The following is a 17,066-nucleotide window of genomic DNA, read 5'->3' as shown; positions in this document are numbered from 1 at the left end:
ATAGCATCATCTTATAATTTACTGACCATAATTTTTCCCAGTCTTCCAGTTGGATCGCATAGCCAAAGTTGATCATCCAAGCTATCATATTGGGTTTAACTATTTCTTCGATATTCTCGTAGTTTAGTAGATAATTATACATTTTGGTAATGAATTTTGTGTCCGGGCCTGTTAATATTTTATCTATTTCATTTTGTTTTTTACATATTCCGTATTTCACTAGGTCTTTTTTGTATCTACTTTGAATTTGGTAATATGGTAGCCAATCTATTACTTGTTATATGTATAATAAGTTTCAAAATTTTTACAGTGGCTTTGAAAATGTGTGAGTGGGGAAGTATAAGAGTGAATAGCAATAGTGGTAGCACTTGACATATATACTGCTTCACAGTGCTTTATAGCCCTCTATTTGCAGTTTACAAAATTAACAGAATAAAATATAATTCTGTTTTGTTGTAGGCTTAAAAGTTGAGTGAAGCTTTGTTACTAATCACCTGTTGCTGTATAGATAGAAGTAAATTAAGTAATAGTGGAAAAGACATTTGTCACTGCTTCTATTTTGATTCATAATTAACTTTTATTCTTTTTTTCTACCCCTAACCAACTTTCTTTTTTAGTGTGTCCTCTGTTAAGACTGAAATAATCTGGACTTGTTTTTGTAATTTTAAAAATAGTGTGCAAAAATATTACACTGTAAAACAGTTTTTATCTCAATCTTGCCTTATACTTTCCTATGTTATCTTTGAGTCACATGCCAGATTTTAAACTCACTAGGGTCGTATTCAACTCTGTGGGACCTAACCGGCCGCTGGGATTCGTGCGGCAGAAGGCGGTCTCTGAGATATCCTGGTCCAGTGCCATGAAGGACTTTATAGGTCATAACCAACACTTTGAATTGTGACCGGAAACTGATCAGCAACCAATGCAGACTGCGGAGTGTTGGTGTAACATGGGCATACTTAGGAAAGCCCATGATTGCTCCCGCAGCTGCATTCTGCACGATCTGAAGTTTTCGAACACTTTTCAAAGGTAGCCCCTTGTAAAGAGCGTTACAGTAGTCAAACCTCGAGGGGATGAGGGCATGAGTGACTGTGCGCAGTGACTCCTGGTCCAGATAGGGCCGCAACTGGTGCACCAGGCGAACCTGGGCAAACGTCCCCCTCGCCACAGCTGAAAGATGTTTCTCTAATGTGAGCTGTGGATTGAGGAGGACGCCCAAGTTGCGGACCCTCTCTGAAAGGGTCAATAACTCCCCCCCCAGGGTAATGGGTGGACAGATGGAGTTGTCCTTGGGAGGCAAAACCCACAGCCACTCCGTCTTATCAGGGTTGAGTTTGAGTCTGTTGACACCCATCCAGGCCCCAACAGCCTCCAGACACCGGCACATCACTTGTGATGGCTTGGGACCAGGCTATTGGAAAGGCTATCTTCTCCAGATTATGTTTACCCGACCTATCAAAGTAGGGAGGCAAGGAATGTTGCAGGTCTTTTCTCCTAAGGAGGTGAATCTAGTGGGACCAAGGAGGATCTTGTCTGTGATGGCTTCCTCCTTGTAGAACATCAGCCCTGCAGAAATAAGATTGAAACACCCCCCACCCCACTTTACACTCTGGTTTTGCCAACAGACCTGGGGAAGCCAGAGTGGGGTGGAGCCCATCAAGTCACATCTCTGATTAACTGTAGTGCAAAGGAGGAGCAGAGGGAAAGGTATTGCTGTTTATTGTTTTCTATTAGGCTTTTATATTTGCAAGTTGCCCAGAGTCAGAAGGAGCGTTGGACAGCCATATAATTTTTCATAATTAAATATCCTATTGTTCTAAGTATAGTACTGTTACTCAGAAGCAAATGTCCATATGGGAGATGGAAATATAATGGCAGGTTAATAGTAGTAACAATACCAACACTTTCACATGACCCCCTTCCAACAGGGAATTCTAATTTACAGTATCCAGTTTTACTGCAACACCCATCAACTGTAGTTTGCAAAGTGTATTAATAGTGCTATAGTGCTTTTCAACCTTAGCAACCTTCAAGATCTGAATAGAATTCTTTATTGGCCAAGTGTGATTGGACACACAAGGAATTTGTCTTGGTGCATATGCTCTCAGTGTACATAAAAGAAAAGATACATTTGTCAAGAATAATGAGGTACAACACTTAATGATTGTCATAGGGGTCAAATAAACAATGAGGAAACAATCAATATTAATAAAAATCTTAAGGATACAAGCAACAAGTTACAGTCATAAGTGGGAAGAAATGGGTGATAGGAATGATGAGAAAAACTAGTAGTAACAGTAGTGCAGGCTTAGTAAATAGTTTGACAGTTGAGGGAATTATTTGTTTAGCAGAGTTATCGAAGCGTGGAACTCATTACCGGACTCAATTGTGTCAACCCCTAACCCCAACACTTCTCCCTTAGACTCTCCACGATTGACCTCTCCAGGTTCCTAAGAGGCCAGTAATGGGCGTAAATAAGTGCACTGGAGTGCCTTTTGTCCCCTGTCCAATTGTCTTTCCTTTCTTTCACCTATCTTATATATTCTCTTACTTTCATATATCCTCTCCTCTAAGTTCACTTTCACCCTCTTTTATATTATCACATGTCTATTTTTCTTCCTATGTATTTGTGTATTGGACAAATGAATAAAATAAAATAGTTGTCTTGGTGTGCAATGCTCTGTAGCAACGTTGTGAGGGCAGGAGTTGAAAGAGTTTATGTCCAGGATGTGAGGGGTCAATAAATATTTTCACAACCCTCTTTTTGACTCATGCAGTATCCAGGTCCTCAATGGAAAGCAGGTTGCAGCAATTGTTTTTTCTGTGAACTTCAACTTCCAGAATTCATGCCTTACTTTAAGCCACGATTGAAAACTGGAGATGGCTTAAAGCGATGCACAAACTGTACGGTCCCAAAGGTGCTTTTCTTTCAAAAGGCAAGTGGACTTTTGTCTTTATGATGCAACTTTTCAGGGCTGGCTAAGGAGTTGTAACCCAGGCTTCTCTGGTTCCTGTTCCAATACTTATTTTCTTTCCAGATTGTTTCAATAGGGATTTTATTGATTTATTCTGCCAAGTACATATTGGCAGCACACAAAGGTATAACAACGTTTATATACATGATACTGGTGAGAGAAACATTAGGACAGGATTGCCACTGTGCAGTTTTAATTCAGGGGATTCTGATTATTTCCGTGTTTCTGCAACTCGAACAGACTGAAGGAAATCTTCCACAGGTCTGCTGCCTTCCACATTGTACCAGACTCGACCTCCTGTTTAACTCTCGTCCGCAAAGCCGCATTGAGCTAGGAATTCTGGGATTTGAAGTCCCGACGTATCCCGAGGAAATACACAAGGCTGTAGTTTTTCAAAAGAAAAGGGTGAAGAATGGCGCTGAGTCACAAAGCTGGGTTAAATACGTATTTATTTATTTATTTTTAGACGGTTGAACAGAAACGGACAACCCGCATAAGCGGGCGCGACCTCCTGAGAGAAACAGGCCGCGCGGGCTGCCGGGAGTGGAGTCCCAACAAGCCGCCGGCTCCTTACCCCGTCGCAAGGCATGCCGGGAGGCGGGGCGCTTTAGCTTCCCCAAGATGGTGTCCTGCCTCCCGTCCCCTCCCCTCCCCGCACATGCGCAGTGCTCGAAGCGGGCCGAGCCTGCTCCCTCCTTCGCCTTTCTTGCTCCTGCTCCCTCCCTCCTTCCTTCCTGGCGGCCGGGGCGCCACTGACACGGCCGGGGCGGAAAAGACAAGTCGTTGTCGCCGCCGCCGCGAGGAAGAGAAAGACGCAGAAAGCCGGCACCACCACCACCATCATCACCACCGCCGCCTTCGACGAAGCCGCCGCTCGCCGCCTTTGCTCCACCCCTCCTCCATCTTCTTTCTCCACACAAGCCGGTAAAAAGAGAGCGAGGAGGGGGGCCGCCGAGACCCCTCCTGTGCCGGGGCGAAGCCGCCGCCGCTGTTGCTCCCCCTCACCTTACGGGAGGGGCAGAAACCGCCAGTTCGCCACACAACGCAGCAACCGGAGCCGGTGGATGGGAGCGGCCTCGCAGCAACAGCACCAACAATCACCACCACCTCCTCGGGTAAGGCCGGCCTCAGTCCTGAGGGAGCAGCGGCGGCGACGGGTCGGGGTCTTTGCGGGGGAAAGGAAGCTGGCGGGCTCGGCGCTTGGGAGGCGGTAGGCCCCGGCGGCCGCTCCTCCCTCCCTCGCCCGCCGCTTTTCCAGCTCGCTCTCAAAATGGCCGCCGCGCCCGTTGGGGTGGGGGCAAGGAAGGGGCGGGAGGAGGAGGGAGAGTGGGGCCTTCCTCGGCACCCCCCTTATTTGTCCCGCGTGCGAGGGAGGGGGACAGCGGAGGGTTCAAACGACCCCCTCCGACCCGGCCGCTCCACGTCTACGCTCCATCCTTCCCGGGATCGCAGCGACCTCAAGGTACCGTCATTGACTGGCGGGGGAGCGGAGGGGGATGTCGGGATTATTTATTGTTTTGGGGAGGGGGGGCTCCGAGGTCGCGCGCACTCGGTGCCGGGGCTCGTCTCCCCCTCCCCAACTCTCTCTTTCGCCGGCCTCGCCTTTCTTTCCCCGCTGTCATTTGCCGACGGGCGGTTTCCCCCTCCCTTTTTTTTTACACGCCGCCGCCCCTTGGCCCGCATCCCCACTGGCTGGTGATGAGGTCTGGGGGGGCGCGAAGGATGCTTTGGACTACAACTCCTATCAGCCTGGCCCGAGCTATCGAGGCGGGGGGGGAGAGAGAGACCCTGGGTCTTAACAATAACCCAACCCAACCCGGGTTTAAATCTTTTTCCTGTCTTAGGAGCTCCTACAATGGATGAGCTCTGCGATTCTTCTTGCTTCTGTGCCCCCTACACACACACACAAACACTTTCTCTCTCTCTCTCTCTGTGTCTTTCTCATACACACACTCATATACTGTCTCTCTCACACACACACTCGTATGCTCTCTCACACACACACTCGTATGCTCTCTCACATACACACTCTTATATACTCTCTCATATTCTCTCTCTCACACACACACTCGTATGCTCTCTCTCACATACACACTCTTATATACTCTCTCACTCTCTCATATTCTCTCTCTCTCTCACACACACACACACACACTCACTCACTCTTGGTCTCTCATATACTGTCTCACACAAACACTCAGTTTCTCATATACTGCCTCTTCTCTCTCTCACATACACATACACGCTCTCACTCTCTCTCATTCTCTCTCTCTCTCACACGAACACACACTATCTCACTCTCTTTCTCTATCTCACTCTCTCTGCTTCTCCTGTTTGTTCTGGCCTTATTTGGCCCACTTCCCAACCTCCCTCTTTTTTTCCCTCTGGGTGACTCTGCAAGTCAAAGGAAAGCGTGGCTGGGTGTTGAAGGAAGCTGGAAAAAGGGGTTCGGGTTTTGTGTGGAGATTGTGTGTCCCCCTCCCCCTTCTGCATTTTACCTTTTCTCCCAGCCTCTCTTGCTTATCCATGGCGGCTTACAACAATACAGAAAAAATACAATACATATAAAAAGCAAAACATAAACCAACCAACCCTAAAACTCATAATTAAAACCCCTATAATGTAAGAAACCTCTATAATTAAAATCCTTATAATATTAAAAATATTCATTCATTCATTCCTTTCATACACCTTTCTCTCGTCATTCATCTTACATGCACCATCCTTCCTCTTCCCTGTTTGTCTTGCCCTGCATAGGTTTCTTCCTTCCTTCAGTCCTTTTTCACACATTTTGCTTTTGCTTTCTCTACTCTTTGTTGACCAGACCGTCTCTTTTTCCCTTGTTCCTTCATACCATAGACAGCAGCTCTCTCTCTCTCTCTTAAAAAAGGATTTTCTGTCCATCTCTCTTACATTACACAAAGCAGCTTCCAAATTTTTTAATTCCATCTGGCTCTTCACCACCAATGACCCCATCTCTCCTGGATGAGCTATATCTTGCTTCCATCTCTCAGCCCTTCCATAAGGTGTAGATGAGTGTCATGACCCATATGCATAGGTGTCTAGTAGAGCCGCCCGTTTTCAGTCTGTAATGGGATAAAGGTTATTTTCTCTTTCATTTTATCTGTCTTTCATTTTTAAAGAGAGGTGGACAAGTGGCTTTTTGAATAGGATTGTAGGTGTCCTTTGTCACTCCTGGGGGTTGAAACATCTCTTATCACTCCTATATATCTTTTTGGCAAGTCTAGTATGTCTATTAGAAAGACATGGGTCTCTCAATTTCTGCCTTTCTTTAGACAGTACAATATGTGTATGTGAGGATACATCTTATACTTTGTAACAGAATGCAACAGCCCTTTTCTCCATATCTTGTTTCCTGTTGTAAGTAACAGGTAACCTATAACTTTAGAAGAAGTCCTTTATCAGTATACTGTACAGTATAACCCATTTAACAAATATCTATTACCTTCTTTTAAATGGTTTCCATGGTTTGAGAGCGATTTATATTTTATATCATCTGTTCAGATGTAACTTGGAACATGTTTTGCATTCACCCAGAATTCCACTTCAGCCTAAATATACTGTACTATGTGATTTGCTTCCTTTTCCATTCTTCAAGTCCCTCAATTGTATCACATACAATCCTGCATTTCTCCTCCCCTTCTGTACACTCTTCTTCTTTCTTTACCTAATTAAGTAGTAAGAGATGGCCATCTTCCACTATTTACTCTCAGAATCCCCTTAACTCGCTTACCTTTGGGGGCTTAATTTGTCAATATCCTGTTTTCCATCCCTACAGCCTTTCTGCTGCATCTGTTCCCGGTCCTTTTTTATTTATTTATTTTTTATCTTGCAACTGCTTTGTCACTCTGAAATCATATTTCACTGCCCTGCTTCTAAGGCCTTTTGCTTCCCAGCATTGGCGTTTTTAACTCCTAGCGCAGTAAGTGCACCTTAGTGCATCAGCGGACAAAGCTATTATAGTCAGCTATTCCCAGCTTTCTTAAACTGGTATTCAACCTTTCCCAAGTATTCAATTTTTCAATTCAATTTGTTAGATTTGTATGCCGCCCCTCTCCGAAGACTCGGGGCGGCTCCTTATTATATATATATATATTGACATATCTGTATTATGAGTTGCTCCAGCTTTCTGTAAACTCCACATAATCAAACCTACACCTACCACGGTTGTTTATGTTGTCACTCAGCCCGTTTTTCCTGCATCTTCCACTCCCAATGCTCCAGTTCCATACTTTGCCAGCCTGTAATTTAGTCTTGCTTTCCTATTTTCCTCCTCCATATAGTCTGTTAATTTTTTTCCCAGCCCAGTGTTTCCATTAGCTTTGTTTCCCAGCCCGTAGACCCAGCATGCTGCAGTACTGTACTTAGCTCCCTATTTTTAAGGGGTCTTCTCTGTCTTTACCATCACCTCTCTTTCTTGACTATATGGGTTTCCTACTAGGGTTTTTCTCACAATGACTTAGCAATAAAGTGAGTATTGAGTTTAAACTGAGGTGACTGTTGCAACCCAAAGAAAGAAGGAAGGTCTGGTTAAGAAAGGATGTACCCTGTGTTTTTTTCCCACCCATCCTCTTGTTTTTGTTTATAAACTTCTTTCTTTTTTAAAAATGGGAGGGGATTGATTGTTTGCAAGGTGGCATAACTGTTTAAGCAAATAAACAGAAGAGCTAAAGGTTAATATGTCCATGTGCTGTAATAAAGGGCCTGAGGATTTCAAATACAGAGCAGCCTGACAGCTCTAATCAGCTCTTCCAACAAGAGGCCTTTTTTCCCACCCCGTCTCCCCGCAGTGACTGAGCAAGAGAAAAATCATTGATAGGAGGTGGCTCAAAGCTTCAGATTGAACCGCAGCAAAAATGGGAGGAGGATGTGGTGGAAGATAAAGAATAGGGAGATGAGATTCCACGCGTTTGGGGCTAGCGTTTTATTGCTACTGTTCTAAAGATTCAGTGGTTCTTTAAAAAAAACCCCACACCAACCTGTGCTTTGATTCTATAAGGGGAAGGGGAGATAATATTGATAAAGGATCTTTTTCCTTGGAACTACTTCAAAAAGGAGATTTTTAAATATTACGTTCTGTGGTGCCTTTCATTCCTGACCTCTGGGGAAGAGCTGGTGTGGCCTGTAGCTTTTATAAAATATGTATACAGTATATTAATACTATTGCGCTTGGTTTGCCTTGCCTTGCCAGCAAAAATCTGCCTTGCTAATGCTGCAGTAGGATTTGATTGTTGCAGTTTAACTGATTTGGCAATTAATTTTCTAGTTGGTCACTGAAATCTATCATTATAATTTTAAGATTCCCCTCCTTCCCTCTCTTAACCTGCTCAAGCAGCAATTTTCTTGGTGCACTAACCTGTTTGTGTATACAGTATATATCTTTCTGAAATTCTTTAATGTGGAGTGGCATCTCCTTGTAGAGAGATATTTGTAGGTTGTACCGGTCAGTGCATATGAACACACAACAATGTGTGTGAAAATTAGGATTGATCTCCATTTTCAGATTTATTGCTAAATGCACATACCGTAATTAAATTGTCAGAGAAAATACCCAGTTATATGCAAAGTGGTTCAGAATAGTCTTGCAGTAACTCAGATGCTGAACAAAGGAAACATTTTTAACTATGGCTTTTCCATCACTGCTAGTTCTTCGTCAGGAATGTTTTTGTTGCTCTTGTTCGGTTGGATTGTGTTTGTGGAGGGCGAGTGCAGCCTTTGAGCGAAGGAGAAACTGGGTGGAGTAAGGCTGAAGCTGTGAAACACAGCTAGATACCCTTTCATTGCGTTCCCCCTTCTGCTTGTGTTTTTGCCCGGTGGAGGGAATAGTAATTGCAGTAACAATGAAGTCTGTTCTTTAGGGAGGAGTCTAGTGATGCAGAAATCAGATGAATGTAGGATTCTGTATTTATTTTTTTTACTCCTTTAGGGTGGATCTTGATTTGTCTGGCATTAAAGTGACCAGCCCCTGTTAGAAAGCAGGGATATCATCTGAGCATCCTTCTCACAATTGGCCTGGATTCCCCCCCCCCCAATTTGTTCACCTTATATTAAATAATTTAGTATGAAATTAAAGATCAGAATGTTATTTACATAAATAATATATTTCCATATTGTCACTTTGTACTTTCATTGATTCACACATGCTAGTAGGTAGGTTTCAGAACTGCAGCTATGCCTCTTCGTCCATGGTGACTGAATTGAGTGTAGTCATAAGATAGTAATTTTAAGTGCTGGTTGCTAATGCTTCACACAATTTAAACGAGCATGGCCAAATGCAGGATAAAGGGCGTGGGCAATGGAATGGTAAACATAACACAGTACTGTATTCCTTTTTTCCTTATACTTGCCTAATGAAGGATGGTATATTTTCATTGAAATTCAATCTTTGCCATGGACAATTCAGTTCTTGAGGGTGGAAATACATATATTCTATTAGACCAAGCCCAATGATTTGATTCTTACCAATATAGAGTATTGATCAGTAAGTAAGTTGTAAAATATGTTGTGGAATACTTGCTGATCAATGGCTTGTGGGGTGGTGGAGTTGTTTGCCTGGATGCCCCACACCATAGGAAAACACTAAGATGATAGAGCACTTTGACCTTGAGATTTATATTTTCCCTTGTTGAGTTTGGCAAGAAAAAAAGAGTATAGGTGGGAAAAAGGGAATTTGAGATTTAGAATTTTTTTTAAGTATTACAATTTCAAATATTCCATACTTGACCCCATAGATTATTGCCTTTGGTCCTTCCAACACACTTTCTTTAGATGCAATATTTAGATTGTATTTTTTATTTTCTGTATTATGCAGTAGACAGCCTCAGGCTGCCAGGCAACCATGTGGCCTTTAAAAGCTTTGGATACAGCCCCCAGAGATCTACAAAAGTTGTTATCAATTTGTAATCTTAATGTGACAGAAGGGGAAAACAAAACTATTAAATATATGCTAAAAAATAATTGAATTAACTAGTTAAATTAAATTGGAAAAGACAGATGTTAAAGAAGTGGGTTCCTTTTAAATAAATTATGTAAATAAAAGCTCAGTTTCTGTCAAGGGTAGATTTGATTTAAATCTCTAAACAAAATTATTCACTAGTTGGAGATTCTGTAATGATTTATAGTAAGAGTTTATTTTAGTTTGATGTAACATGAATACTATTTGTATCTTTCTCTCATCTGAAGTTATTTGTAGATTTTGTTTTCAGAAGGTATGCATCATATTGCAGTAATTCGTTATCTACATATTTGTGGCATCATTAAGGCCTGAATCAGCTTATTTATTTATTGTAGGTACCGGTATTTGATAATGTTTTTACAATATTGTGTATATTGGTACGCAATAACAATGATCAACATATATTAAATTGTATTAATTGTACTGCATTATGCATATATTTTGTATAGTTTTATCTTTTTAATAAGGTGCCCAAAGTTAACTTGTAAGATGGGCACCCAAATCTTTTAAAAAATAAATAAACAAATAAATGTTATTTAACTCTTCCTTTTGCATTTTTAGAGATTGTTTAGTTACTACCGTGTTTCCCCGATAGTAAGACCCCCCCGATTGTAAGACATATGGGGGGTTTCAGGGGGGTCGGCTTATATAAGCCATACCCCGAAAGTAAGACATATGTCTTACTTTCGGGGAAACACGGTACTAAAAGCGAGGGAGCAGTTCGCAGCGCCCTGGCGGCGGTTCCCTTCGCTTTGACGGCGCTGGTCCGCTCGCTCGTCCCCGCAACCGACCCACATTTCCGGGTTGGCGAGCCTGGATTGTTTTTCCTGCGAGCGCTGGTCCCCGCTAAGCCTTCGCTTAGCGGGGACCAGCGCTCGCAGGAAAAACAATCCAGGCTGAGTGAGGCTTCGGACCAGCGCCGTCCTTCGCCTCACATTTCCGGGTTGGCGAGCCTGGATTGTTTTTCCTGCGAGCGCTGGTCCCCGCTAAGCCTTCGCTTAGCGGGGACCAGCGCTCGCAGGAAAAACAATCCAGGCTGAGTGAGGCTTCGGACCAGCGCCGTCCTTCGCCTCACATTTCCGGGTTGGCGAGCCTGGATTGTTTTTCCTGCGAGCGCTGGTCCCCGCTAAGCCTTCGCTTAGCGGGGACCAGGGCTCGCAGGAAAAACAATCCAGGCTGAGTGAGGCTTCGGACCAGCGCCGTCCTTCGCATCACATTTCCGGGTTGGCGAGCCTGGATTGTTTTTCCTGCGAGCGCTGGTCCCCGCTAAGCCTTCGCTTAGCGGGGACCAGGGCTCGCAGGAAAAACAATCCAGGCTGAGTGAGGCTTCGGACCAGCGCCGTCCTTCGCCTCACATTTCCGGGTTGGCGAGCCTGGATTGTTTTTCCTGCGAGCGCTGGTCCCCGCTAAGCCTTCGCTTAGCGGGGACCAGCGCTCGCAGGAAAAACAATCCAGGCTGAGTGAGGCTTCGGACCAGCGCCGTCCTTCGCCTCACATTTCCGGGTTGGCGAGCCTGGATTGTTTTTCCTGCGAGCGCTGGTCCCCGCTAAGCCTTCGCTTAGCGGGGACCAGCGCTCGCAGGAAAAACAATCCAGGCTCGCCAACCCGGAAATGCGAGGCGAAGGACGGCGCTGGTCCGAAGTTGTAGAAGCGAGCCGAGCGGGCAGCCGGAGCTGCGCCCTCCTTCGCCCGCCTCCTTTCCGGCAGGCAGGTGGGGCTGCCCAACTGCGCAGAGCGGCTCCTCCCCTCCAGACGCGTGTCGGGGAAGCGGGTCGGTTGCGGGAACGAGCGAGCGGACCAGCGCCGTCAAAGCGGAGAGAACCGAGCAGATCAGCTGCTGGGCGGCCTCCCTGGGTCTTCCCGACTTCACCCTGTCAATTTGGTTAGTGGAGGCGGGAAACGGCAGGGGGGGGGGTATGTAAGACATACCCCGAAAGTAAGACCTAGTGGGGCTTTTGCGGGTAAAAAGATAGTAAGACACTGTCTTACTATCGGGGAAACACGGTACCATGGTAGCAAGTATTTAGTCTCCATGGTAGCAAATAGATTATATTTAGAAGTTATGATCATAGTTTTACATTTGAACACTTAATATTTTAGATAAGGTTTTAAGAAAAGTTTAAAATATTTTTAAAATTGGTTTTTGTCCTGGTGGCAGACATTGCTTTGAAGTGCAGCTTCTCATATAACACTTAATGGCCAAGGATTTTAATGTGGATGACAGTATGTATCCCTGTGATCTCTCCCTAATATGCCTTAATTATGCCTCCCTCTGCTCAGGTATTTTTTTTTCCTTGTGTTTACTACGTACGTGAATGGTTTTGCAATTGATTATTCTGTCTTCTCTCTTTTTAAAAAAATAATAAATTTTATTAATTTTTATAATAATAACAGATACACACTACATAAAACACAGTGCACAGTGATATGTGCTCCCACCACTCGACATCATTCTGACCCTTCCATCAAAATGAAGGTGTACCTTATTTATGGCATTTTAAACCAAGAACATTACAATATTTTCAAATTATAGAGTGATTCCAGTTTGTTCTTTATACCTTGGTCTTGAATTCTACTAACCGTATAACCTCTAACCCTGTCCCATCAGTTCCTGCATTTTATTTTCATTAATCATTAATGAATCTTTATATCCATAATTTCAAACTGAATGTGTTGTACCATGTACTAGTAACAATTTTGTATTGTCCATTTTGTTGCATCCTTCCAACCTAAAACTATTGCTGCTTGGACTATTCTGTCTTTTCTCTGGTTTTGTTATAGGACATTTTTAACTGATACATATTTTAAATGTTTTGGTCTGTTTAGATGTTTCAAATATACTAACTCTTATGAAACACAGGTGAATGTTTTCTTTACAATTCATTAATAAATTTCATCTGAATACTTTTTTATGGATGACAATTCATGCAAACTAATTGCATGGATTCTCTTTTAAGTGGCCTAAGGCACTCACATGCAGAAAAGCACAAAGTTGAACTCTTCTCTCTCCCCCCCCCCCATCCCTACTGATAGGTAGATTATTTGTGATCTGACACATGGCAAATAAGGAACAAAGGTTGTAGATGTCCTGATTAACTAGCTTTACTATAATAACCTTATCTTGGATATTAGGTGGAAATGATACCACATTTCTTAATTATACGCTGATATTCAAGTATGGAGCACTGCCCCTAATGAAAGAATAGATCATAATTATCACAATATTTATGGTGTGTGTGATGCTATATTCTTAGGTAATTTTAATTCAGCTTCTTGGGAACCATTCTAAATCTATATGATTCATCTTTTCCTTTGAAGAGGCTCTGTAAGATAGATCATAGGTACAGCTAGTAGTGCTTTCTAAATTATTTTATATGGAGCTTTCTCACTAGAAGGTCAAATTGTACTATTGTAATCTGGGGACTGAAAGATGATGCAAGACTTTGTAGAGAATAAAACAAAAAGCCAAATTTTGAATGAAGTACACCATTTCTTAATTTTGCGTTTTATCTTTGCTTAACATTTTAAAGACTAATTATTGTCTAAAACTGCACATATAAATTAGTGTGATATGACAAACATACTCTGTATGAATACTATTAATCCATTATGAAAGTGTATTTTTGTGACTAGAATAGAATTTTTTATTGGTCAAGTGTGATTAGACACACAATGATTAAGGAATATAATACATAAATGTCATGTAGGTCAGTCTTAGATAGGCATGGGAGGGTGTGGTGTGGGAGAATAAAGCCATCCTGAGCTGTAAAAAGCTATTGGTTGATTTAAGCCGATATTTCTTTCTTAAGACAACACTTCTGCTCTTAATGAGAAAAATTGAGAAGAGTACTGTTCAGGCTTCCTTGAGTTCCTGATAAAAAATAATGACTTCTTTGTTGTTAAACAATTAATATTTTTTATTTGAGTTTTAGTCCCCCTATCATGTTTTCAGTACACATCCTTCCAAGACACACATCTCAATATATATTGGTTAAAAATTGTCTACTAAACCCTAAAAGAAGAATAAATTGTAAGAGATTGCAATTAAAACTGCTTGCCTTCTGGAGATATCTGAAAACATTTATTTGATCTTCAATATTATTAAATACTTCTTTTTTATCTTAGTCCAACACTGTTCAACTGTTCACAGATTAGCCACTTAAAATTTTATGGTGGGGATGGCAGATTCAAACCTTGAATCATTAATGAGAAATTAAAAATGATAACATATCAGAATGGAATAGTCAGGTTATGTCCTTTTATCTTGTATGTTACCAGACTGGAATGCTACTTAAGTTCTTATGAAATAAGAACTGGAGGACAGAAGGAAAAGGGGGGACATGATCGAAACATTTAAATACATTAAAGGGTTAAATAAGGTTCAGGAGGGAAGTGTTTTTAATAGGAAAGTGAACACAAGAACAAGGGGACACAATCTGAAGTTAATTGGGGGAAAGATCAAAGGCAACATGAGAAAATATTATTTTACTGAAAGAGTAGTAGATCCTTGGAACAAACTTCCAGCAGACGTGGTTGGTAAATTCACAGTAACTGAATTTAAACATGCCTGGGATAAACATAGATCCATCCTAAGATAAAATACAGGAAATAGTATAAGGGCAGACTAGATTAGATTAGATTAGATTAGATTAGATTAGATTTATTGGATTCATATGCTGCCCCTCTCTGCAAACTCGGGGCGGCTCACAACAATAATAAAAAAACAGCACAGTACATAATACCAAATCCAATGCCCACCAATCTAATTACAATTTAAAATTAGTAATCTCATAAAAACAGTATATATAAAAAACAGGCACACAGTCAATCAATCAACAAACAACATGGGCAAGGGGGAGGTGTTTTAGTTCCCCCATGCCTGACGGCAGAGGTGGGTCTTAAGGAGTTTACGAAAGGCAGGGAGGGTGGGGGCAATCCTAATCTCAGACCATAGACTAGATCAGGGATCCCCAAACTTAGCAAGTTTAAGACTTGTGGACTTCAACTCCCAGAATTCTCTAGCCAGCTATACTGGCTGGAGAATTCTGGGAGTTGAAGTCCACAAGTCTTAAAATTGCCAAGTTTGAAGACCTCTGGACTAGATGGACCATGAGGTCTTTTTCTGCCGTCAGTCTTCTATGTTTCTATGTTTTTATAAGTAAAACAAAAAGCATATCACAGATGTTATAATAAATTCAAGGTTATTACCGTATGTCCTTTAATGGGATGGACATTGGTAAAGGCTGTGGACTTGAGTTTCTATTTTGGAAGTTGTTTATTAACCTAAAATTATCCTGTCTAGTGATGTAATTGCAGCATGTGCATAGTATTGATAATTAAAGTGAGGTTCCAGATTAGCTCACATTGGCCTAACCTAGCACATTATGAGAGGGAAAAAAAAATTCGCTAACAGTCTCTGAGACTTGATTAATAAAAATGAAGCTTTGCTTAATGAGAACAAAAGCGGAACTGTTTTCATCCAAGATTAGTCATGTAATAACAGTATGGTAATGAAATATATGTTGTATTGCGTATTAAAAGAATAGGATGGGCATAATTGTTCAAATTATATTAATTACTATTATTGAAAGATAAGGGATTGGTCATTCTTTACATACTGTATTCAGGGTGGATAAAAATCGGTTTTTTAAAAAAATAAAAAATTGAATTTAAAAAAAAATTATATTGGATTTTTAAACTTTAAATTGGATTTTTAAAATCATTTATTTTAATAAAATGCTTTTCAAGTAAAAATCTATCTAAAGATAGTTTTCTATTTAAGAATACATTAATAATTTAGTTTATTCAGCATGAAGTGAAGCTTAATTATCTGGCATAAGGCTGTATATTCTGCAATATTTTCATTTTTTATAAACTGCAAGCTCTGCAATCTAAATAGGAAGCCTTCATTTTATTTGCAAATAATATTATAGATCCTAATGACCAGCAAGAATGAGTCCTTGCATTTAAAAAGTACCAGTCATTTCAGACACATCATGACAGTGCCTGTTAGAGGGCATCCACTCACCTGTTGCCTGCCATGTCCCTCACCTTGTTGTATCACTGCTGCATCGCCAGCTATCCCATTAAAGTGAATGGGATTGTCCGTGAGTCAACAGCGGGTCAGCCACTGCAGACAGAGATGATAGTTGCTCTTTAAAAATTATGATTTAATTTAATTTATTTTACTTCTATGCCGCCCAATCCCATAGGACTCAGGGTAGCTTACAACAATACAGAACAATACAATAATAAAAAGAAGTCAAATATTAATAATAATTGTAAAACCCCATTATAAATTCATACTAAAATAACCCCTTATATACTATGATTGTTTGTGATATTTGGCATGTTTTTGCTGAAAAAACTCAAGTGGCTTATCAGTGTGATTGGGTTGTAATGTATTTAAGTGACACCTTAAATTTTTTTTGCTTCATGCTGTCTGGTGCCAACATTTTTAGACACAGTAAACATACTGGTCTTTTCTCATCTCCCACCATAGTCACAGTGAAGCCAAGTGCTACATACCCTTCGTCATATTTCCTCGTCTTAGCTTTTGGGAGACTTATGTTTGTCTCATTATCTCCGTCTCTCTCCTCCTTTCTTTTCATCCCTGTTAAATATTTTTCCATGGTGTCTCTTAAGGGTTTGTTATCTGTACTTCATATTTCCTGCTCTGTTCTGTATGCTATTGTTTGATGCAAAACCCCCTACTCACTGCAGTAAAAAAAAGCATGTTCCCCCGGGATCACGCCTCCATGGTATTGTTCCCCGCCCCCGCCAGGGCGGGCCCATTCCACTATTTGAGAAGCACTGGTCTAGTGCAACTGGTTCTTTCCAGATGTGCTGGGCCATACTTCTTACCTAAACTTGTACATGCTTTGTATATAGGTTATTGGGCATTGCAACTCACACAGTGCAAGAAGGCTGCTCCAGGGCACTAACCTGATGGCTTATATTCTCCAAAGCAAGACATTTTATTATTCTACAGCCGATCCCATTAACTCAATTGATCCAGATGAGTGAGCTATGTAGTAGTCATGAATTATGGGACTTGCTAGCAGACTTAAAAGGGAGTGTAAATCTTCCTGAGTGTATCAAGAGAAAATCCTAGC

General features: G+C 41.6%; 1 protein-coding gene across 2 annotated transcripts in view; it reads left to right on the top strand.

Moving 5' to 3' along the window:
* The first annotated feature begins 3,567 nt into the window (after positions 1-3,567).
* PAFAH1B1 (platelet activating factor acetylhydrolase 1b regulatory subunit 1) overlaps positions 3,568-17,066 on the top strand; it is an 88,636-nt gene continuing 75,137 nt past the window's right edge. Inside the window, exon 1 of one of the 2 annotated variants that reach the window (XM_070735241.1) lies at positions 3,568-4,090. The gene's annotated coding sequence lies outside the window, so the exon portion shown is untranslated. Of the gene's footprint in view, positions 4,091-4,262; positions 4,438-17,066 lie in introns of those variants that run through there. The other variant, XM_070735242.1, reaches the window with a different exon arrangement.

The sequence above is a fragment of the Erythrolamprus reginae genome, chromosome 1, assembly GCF_031021105.1.
Source record: "Erythrolamprus reginae isolate rEryReg1 chromosome 1, rEryReg1.hap1, whole genome shotgun sequence".
In the NCBI taxonomy this organism is placed as follows: Eukaryota; Metazoa; Chordata; class Lepidosauria; order Squamata; family Dipsadidae; genus Erythrolamprus; species Erythrolamprus reginae.
This window is presented reverse-complemented; position numbering and strand designations above follow the sequence as displayed.